We start from the raw sequence: 8,304 nt of genomic DNA on the forward strand, positions 1-8,304 counted from the left end.
CAGCAGGCCAAGCAGCATCAGAGGAGCAGAAACGCTGACGTTTCAGGCCTAGAGAAGGGTCTAGGCCCGAAACGTCAGCCTTCCTGCTCCTATGATGCTGCTTGGCCTGCTGTGTTCATCCAGCTCTGCACCTTGTTGTCATGGGATGCAGGGTAACTTGGCAACCTGGATCCAAAATAACTGAGTGGTAGGAGACAGAAGGTGGTGGTAGAAGGCTGTTTTGGAGAATGGAGCTGGTGTCCTGTGGTACGCCACAGGGAACAGGGATGAGTATTGGTTCCCTTATTGTTAGTGATATATAAATGCTGTGGATGAGAATGTGGGAGGGATGATAAGTAAGTTTGCAGATGACACAATGATTCGACAGGTAGTTAACAGTGAGGAGGAAGGTCTTAGGTTACAGGAAGATATACATGGATTGTTCAGATCGTTAGATCAGTGGCTGGTACAATTACACCATTTAAAAGGTATCTGGATAGATATAAGAATAGGTAGAGTTTAGAGGGGTATGGGCGAAATGCTGGCAAATGGGACTAGGTTAATTTAGAATATCTGGTCAGCATAGATAAGTTGAACCAAAGGATCTGTTTCCATGCTGTTCTTCTCTATGACTGAAATAGAATTTAATACTGGTAAGTGTGAGGTGATGCATTTTGCAAGAAGTAACTCAATAAAATGGTAGGCTACTAGGAAGCTCAAAAGAACAGAGGAATGTTGGGGTGATTGTCCACAAATCCCCAAAAATAGCATGGCCAGTTAATAAGGTAGTTAAGAAGCTATATGGGATGCTTGACTTTATCAGTTGAGGCATAAATTATAAAAGCCAGGAATTAACTTGCGGCTGTACACAACTTTGGTTAGGCTATAGCTGAAGTGCTGTGTCCAGTTCTAGCGACTGTACCACTGTAGGAAAGCTGTAATTGCACTGGAGGTGTTGTAGAGGAGATTCACCAAGATGTTGCATGGGATGGAGTGCCTTCACTATGAAGAGAAGCTGTCTAAGTTCAAGTTGTTTTCTTTGGAGCAGACAAGGTCTAAGAGGGATCTGATAGAGATGTATTAGACTATTAGAGACATAAACACGGTGGATAGGAAGCAGCTGTTCTCTTTTTGAAGGTTCAGTAACCAGGGGGCATATTTTTAAGGTGATAGGCAGGGAGGTTTAGAGGGAATTGAGGAAAAATTATTTCACTCAGGGTGGTGGAGGTCTGGAATGCACTGCTTGCAAGGTTTTTAGACGCAGCTAACCTCACAGCCTTTAAAAAGTACTTCGATAAGCACTTGAAAAGTCATAACATTCAAGGCTATGGATAAGTGCTGGAAAGTGGGACTATTGTAGGGGGATTGCACATCTATGGTGTAGAGAAAGTGGCTAGGACAAGAAAACTAAATTTGTGGAACCAACATTAAACATCAGAAGAATCATGAATGTTATTGAGAAGAGTAGGGGATTAAATAGAGTCAAGATCAGAAGAATCATAGAATCCCTACAGTGTGGAAACAGGCCCTTCAGCCCAACAAGTCCACACCAAACCACAGAGCATCCCACCCAGACCCATCCCCTGTAACCCACCTAATCTACACATCCCTGAACACTGTGGGCAATTTACCATGGCCAATCCACCTAACCTGCACATCTTTGGACTGTGGGAGGAAACCGGAGCACCCGGAAGAAACCCACGCAGACACAGGGAGAACGTGCAAACTCCACACAGACAGTTGCCCGAGGGTGGAATCGAACCCGGGTCTCTGGTGCTGTGAGGCAGCAGTGCTAACCACTGAGCCACCATGCTGCCCTTTATTGGGGCAGGAACTGGCTAAAATGACGGGTGTGTCAGGATAGTAAGAATTGCAGATGCTGGAATCAGAGATAACACAGTGTGGAGCTGGAGGAATACAGCAGGCCAGGCAGCATTACAGGAGCAGCCCCATCCCTCCTCTTCATTTACTTCTGAGCTCCCTTCTCCCCCCCGCCCTCCCATTTCTGAAGAGGAGTCCTGACCCAAAACATCAACTTTCCTGCTCCTCTGATGCTGCCTGGTGTGTCAGAATAGTCTTGTTTATGGATTTTGGGAAGGAAGTACAAATGGTCTGTGAGGATTTGAGAGACTGTGTGGCAGAAAACAGAGGAAAGAAGACCTCTGTAGGAGATGAGTTCAGTCACAGTCCTGGAAACAGGGCCTCATGTTCAGTGGTCGGATCATGGTGCAGGGAGAGGTAGAGAAATATCCGCGTGTTGGCATTCAGTCTCTGCAAGGTAGAGGGCAGCATGCCAGACAACAACACCAAGGTCAGGGATGGACCTGAGAGAATGGAGTGCAGCAAGTTCAGAGGGAGACAGGATAGAGTGATTAAGGGAAGCAGAAAAAAGACAGAGAGGACAGTCCAGGTGAGGGACAGTATTGGATATGAGTGAAAGGGTCTGTGTGGCTGGAAGAAGGCTCCTGTCCAAAGAAGTGAACACAGAGAAGAGGACAACTTAAAAAGAATTCAGCGTCATGTTGTGCCTGAAATTCATTCAGGTTGGGATGTAAAGGCATAAATCTAAGTCTTTTGTGGAGCAAAGACTGTCATAAAAAATGCTGATTTCCAGCACCTTTCAGTTTTGAAGAAGTCACGAAAGATTTGAAACATTAACTGTTTCTCTCTCCACAAATGCTGCCAGATTGACAGAGTTACTCTTAGACAGAGACATTTCCTGACATGAAAATCAGTGCAGTTACCTCATGACTGCTTATCTGGACGTCCATCTTGGACACTCAGAACAAACATCTCAGGGCATACTCCATGGGCAGTGACTACGTGCATCTTCAGTCAATGGATATTGGCATCTGACACATACCAGGCTCACTGCACCAACATGGTACATCTCCAGTCCACTTACAGTATGGCTCTGCACTTCAATGCTGCACCTTGGAGTGCACTGGCATTGCAATTTTACTGCCAGGACATTTTGCATGTGGGGACGTGAATGTCATGGATTCAACCAGGGTGTATCTCAGAGCTGATCCCTCATTTTCTTCTTGCTCACTCACTTTCTGCCTACTTCAATGCTCACAGCATTTCTTTCCCACCTTGCTTTTTTGAATTATGTCCCTTCAACCAGAACTTAAAGGCTCACAGTAATTCTAACTTGACTTACCTTTTAGTGCAGACATAATGTGAGGTAATGTGTCATGGTTGTCAACAATAATCACTCAATAAGGTGGACATGTTGCTGTGTGGCACTGTGTTACATCAATGTCACAGCTGCAGAATGGCCAGTGACATACAGGCCAAACACACTGTAACTGCTTCAAGCAAACACCATGTTTCCAAGTCTAAGGGGAATAGTCCTCAGTCAAGGAAAACACCCTTCAGTTCGGGGCAGCCTCTGATTGCAGTCCAGGGCGTAGACACAGGTCAGTCAACTGCTTGGGGTGGTCAGGGGGTTCAAACCTTTAGATATTCGGAGAGTGAGCCATAGTCAACCCAGTGGGGCCAGTGTAACCAGTCCAGGAAATCATGGGAAGACAGTGGGGGAATTTACTGATACGGGTGAAGGGTCTGGTCATTCATCAGTTGGGCCCGTCCGGTTAGGTCCTGCAAGTGGGTGGACATAGGTCAGTCCTGAGGGTCTGTCCTCTAAATGTCAGGGGGCTTATCAGGGATCCTTGGCGCAGCAGGGAACTTGAGGGACTGAATGGTGGGGACTGGAGGCAGCATTCTGGAATGCAGAGAGAGTAACAATTGTAAAGGGGGGAAATGTATCCTCTCAAATTTATTTCATGGAGATCTTATAGATAGATAAGAACTCAGAACACAATAGCTGGTGTTAGATGTGATTCTGCAATTGGATAGCAATTGCTGGACAATACCAAATGTGTTGAGAGTTACACTATCAGCCAATTTAGGATAAAAGCAAAATATTGTGAATGCTGGAGATGTGAAATAACAATAGGAAGCTCTGGAGAAACTCAGCAGGTCTGGCAGTATCTGTACAGAGAATCAAGATGTTGCTGAGACTAGAGGGTTTGAGTTATAAGGAGAAGTTGGATAGGCTGGAACTTTTTTCACTGGAACGTAGCAAGTTGAGGGGTGACCTTATCATGGTATATAAAATAATGAGGGGCATAGATTAGGTGAATAGCAATGGTTTGTTCCCTAGGGTGGGGGAGTTCAAAACTATGGGGCATATTTTTAAGGTGAGAGGAGAAAGATTTAAAAGAGACCTGAGGGGCAACTTTTTCACACAGAGAGTGACTCGCATGTGGAATGAATGAATTCTTTCTTTATTCATTCATGGGACGAGGGCATCGCTAGCTAGGCCAGCATTTAAAGCCCATCCCAGAGGGCAGTTAAGAGTTAACCACATTGCTATGCGTCTGGAGTCACATGTAGGCCAGACCAGGTAAGGATGGCAGTTTCCTTCCCAAGGGACAGGATTGGCAGCTTAATGTGCCAGGGTACAGGTGGTTTAGGCGGGACAGAGATAGAGGAAAGAGGGGAGGGGGAGTTGCCTTTTTGATTAAGGGGAGTATCACTGCAGTAGTCAGAGATGAAATAACTGAGGGATCATCCAGTGAGGCTTTGTAGGTGGAGCTAAGAAGAAGAGGATGGTGACATTATTGGGGTTGAACTATAGGCCCCCAAATAGTCAACAGGAATTAAAGGAACAGATGTGCAGGGAGACTGGGGAAACTTGCAGGCGAAACAGGGTTATCATTGTCGGGATTTTAATTTTCCTACATGTGGGACTGCCGTAGTGTAAAGGGCTTAGATGGGGTGGAATTTGTTAAATATGTTCAGGCAAGTTTCCTCAAGCAGTATACAGAGGGTCCTACTCAGGAAGGGTCAAAACCTGACCTACTCTTGGGAAATAGGGCAGGACAGGTGACTGAGGTGACAGTGGGGGAGCATTTTGGGACCTGTGACCATAGTTCTATTAATTTAAAAATAGTTATGGAAAGGGACATAACTGGTCCACAGCATCAAGTCCTAAATTGGGGCAAGGTCAACTTTGTTGGAATTAGACAGGAACTTGCAGGGGTCGATTGGAGCAGTTTGTTTGCAGGCAAAGGGACCTCCGGCAAGTGGGAGGCCTTTAAAAGTGTGATAGTTAGAATGCAAGATCTTTATGTTCCTGTGAGGGTGAAGGGCAAGCCTGGCAGGAGTAGGGAACGCTGGATGACAAGAGATATTGAGGCTTTGACCAGAAAAAAGGAGGAGACATGGCTCAGGAGCAGGCAGCTGGCATCAAGGGAATCCTGGAGGTATATAGGGGATACAGGAGTTTATGGAAGAAGGAAATCAGGATGGCAAAAAGGGGGCATGAGATAGCTTTGGCTGAGAAGATTAGGGTGAATCCAAAGAGGTTCTTTAAGTATGTTAAAGGAAAAAGAATAACTAGAGAGAGAATAGGACCCTCAAGGTCCAAAGTGGAATCGTATGTGTGGAACCACAAAAGATGGGTGAGGTCCTCAATGAATACTTCTCCTCTGTGTTTACCATGGAGAAAGACATGAAGACTTGGGAACTTGGGGAAGTTAGTGGCGATATCTTAGGGACAGTCCATATCACAGTATAGGAGGTGTTGGAACTACTAGAATGTACGAAGGTGGATAAATCTCCTGGTCCTGATCAGATAAAATCAAGAACTCTGCAAGAGGCAGAGAAGAAATTGCGGGGTCCTTGGCTGATATATTTGCATCATCGTTAGCCACCGGTGAGGTCTAGAAGACTGGAGGGCAACAAATCTTGTGCCCTTATTCAAGAAGGGCTGCAAAGAAAATCCTGGGAATTATAGATCAGTAAGTTTAACATTGGTGGTAGGTAAGTTACTTGAGAAGATTCTGAGGGATAAGATATATGTGCATTTGGAAAGACAGGGTTTGATTAGTAGTCAGTATGGCTTCATGCGTGGGAGATCATGCCTCACAAATTTGTTAGACTCCTTTGATGAGGTGACAGAAAGGTTGAAGAGGGCAGGGCAGTAGATGTAGTCTATATGGATTTCAGTAAGGCCTTTGATAAGGTTCCACATGGTAAGCTGCTCTGGAAGGTTAGATCACGTGGAATACAGGGAGAACTGGCAAATTGAATACACAATTGGCTTGATGGTAGGAAGCACAGGGTAATACTGGAAAGATGCTTGTCAGACTGGAGGCCTGTAACTAGTGGTGTGCCTCAGGGGTCAGTGCTGGGCCCATTGCTGTTTGTTATCTATATCAATGATTTGGATGAGAGGCATGATTAGTAAGTTTGCGGATGACACTAAAATAGGTGGTATCGTGGACAGTGAGGAAGGCTATCAGAAATTGCAGCAGGATCTTGATCAGCTGGGGAAGTGGGCCAAGAAATGACAAATGGAGTTTAATATCGAAAGTGTAAGGTGTTTCATTTTGGAAAGGCAAATCCAGGTCGGAGTTTCATGGTGAACAGTAGGGTCTAAAGGAGTGTAGTGGAACAGAGGGACCTTGGAGTTCAGGTGCACGGTTCTCTGAAAGCGGAGTCACAGGTAGACAGGGCAGTGAAGAAGGCTTTTGGCACACTGACCTTCATCAGTCAGGGTATTAAGTATAGAGGTTGGGAAGTTATGTTGCAGTTGTACAGGACGTTGGTGAGGCTGCACTTGGAGTATTGTGTTCAGTTTTGGTCACCTTGCTATAGGAAGGATGTTATTAAACTGGAAAGAGTGCAGAAGAAATTTATAAGGATGTTGCCAGGACTCAAGGGACTGAGTTATAGGGAGAGGTTGGACAAGGTCAGACTTTTTTCTTTAGAGGGGGGATCTTATGGAGTGTATAAGATCATGAGAGGCATGGATAGGATGAATGCACTCAGTCTTTTTTCCAGGGTTGCGGAATTGAGGACTAGAGGACATCAAATTAAGTTAAGAGAGTTAAGGATACATGGGAGTCTGAGGGGCAACTTTTTTTACACAGAGGGTGGTACGTGTATGGAATGAGCTGCCATGGAAGTGGTTGAGGCGGGTACATTAACAACATTTAAAAGGCATTTGGACAAATACATGGATAGGAAAGGTTTAGAAGGATATGGGCCAAGTGTAGGGAAATGGGCTTAGGATGGATATTTTGATCGGCATGGACCAGTCTGGGCCAAAGGGCCTGTCTCCGTGCTGTAGGACTCTATAAAGGACATTAGTGAACCAGATGCGTTTTTCTGACAATTGACAGTGCATTCATGGACATCATTAGACTCTCAATTCCAGATTTTTTTAAAATCCAAATTCCATATCTGCCATGGCAGGATTCGAACCCAGGTCCCCAGTACATTACCTGTGTCTCTGGATTAACAATCCAATGATAATACCACTAGGCCAGAGGAAATAGTAGATGCAGGTACAGTTACAATATTTATGAGACATTTGGACAGGTACGTGAATAGGAAATGTTTAAAGTGGTATGGGGCAAACGCAGACAATTGGGACTAGTTTTGTTTGGAAAACTTAGTCTGCATGGATGAGTTGGACCGAAGGGTCTGTTTCTGTGCTGTATGACTGTATGACACTATAACTCAATATATAAGGGGGAGATAATAGAGCATGGAAGAGAAAGGTGCATGCTGGAGTGGTGAGGCGAGTTCCATCTGAAGTCAACAGCACTGTTACTTCAATGGGGGACAGTGCACTACTATATGTTGACTTGATATGCCTGAGGCTGGTGTTGGGAGGGTAAAATAATGAGTAAAGATTTAGGTAGAGAGGTCAGGTGGGAACATGGGGAAGTTGAAAGCCTATGTGGTTGACATGGACAGCTAGCAACAAGGTAATGTTTACATTTGGAGGCTTACCAATAGTAAAAGGCTGAACCTGTGACTATGTGAAGTGGGACTGCTGTTTTCTTCCCTTGTGTTGTAAATCACAAGTGCATAATGGAATAATAATGGCTGCAATCACATCTGGTGTGGGTGGGGTAAATCTTTAGTTCTATTAGGGAGGGGGCTTCAAATTCGAGCAATGTAAGGCCCTTCAAAGGGCAAACAGGATTAAACAGACACCCATGCATTGAAGGTGAAATACATCTGCAGGCACTACATGCTATGCGAACCCTAGGCATTAATTTAATGTGTGCAGTCCAACTCCTGGAACCAAGTACTCTTGACCACATCATACAACATCAGGAATCAATGCCAGTTGTTGTGATTCACGAACAATGTATTTCAGTTTTGAAAGATTCACCAATTGTGGCCAATGTAGCAATCACCTTCCAAGTTCCCATAGTCTCTACTTGGTTCAAGAGCTGCTCACTTCACACCATGGGCCACAGAGACTTGTATTGCATGAAGGATGGCTAGGCTCTGTGC

The sequence above is a fragment of the Rhincodon typus genome, chromosome 33, assembly GCF_021869965.1.
Source record: "Rhincodon typus isolate 14 chromosome 33, sRhiTyp1.1, whole genome shotgun sequence".
Lineage (NCBI taxonomy): Eukaryota > Metazoa > Chordata > Chondrichthyes > Orectolobiformes > Rhincodontidae > Rhincodon > Rhincodon typus.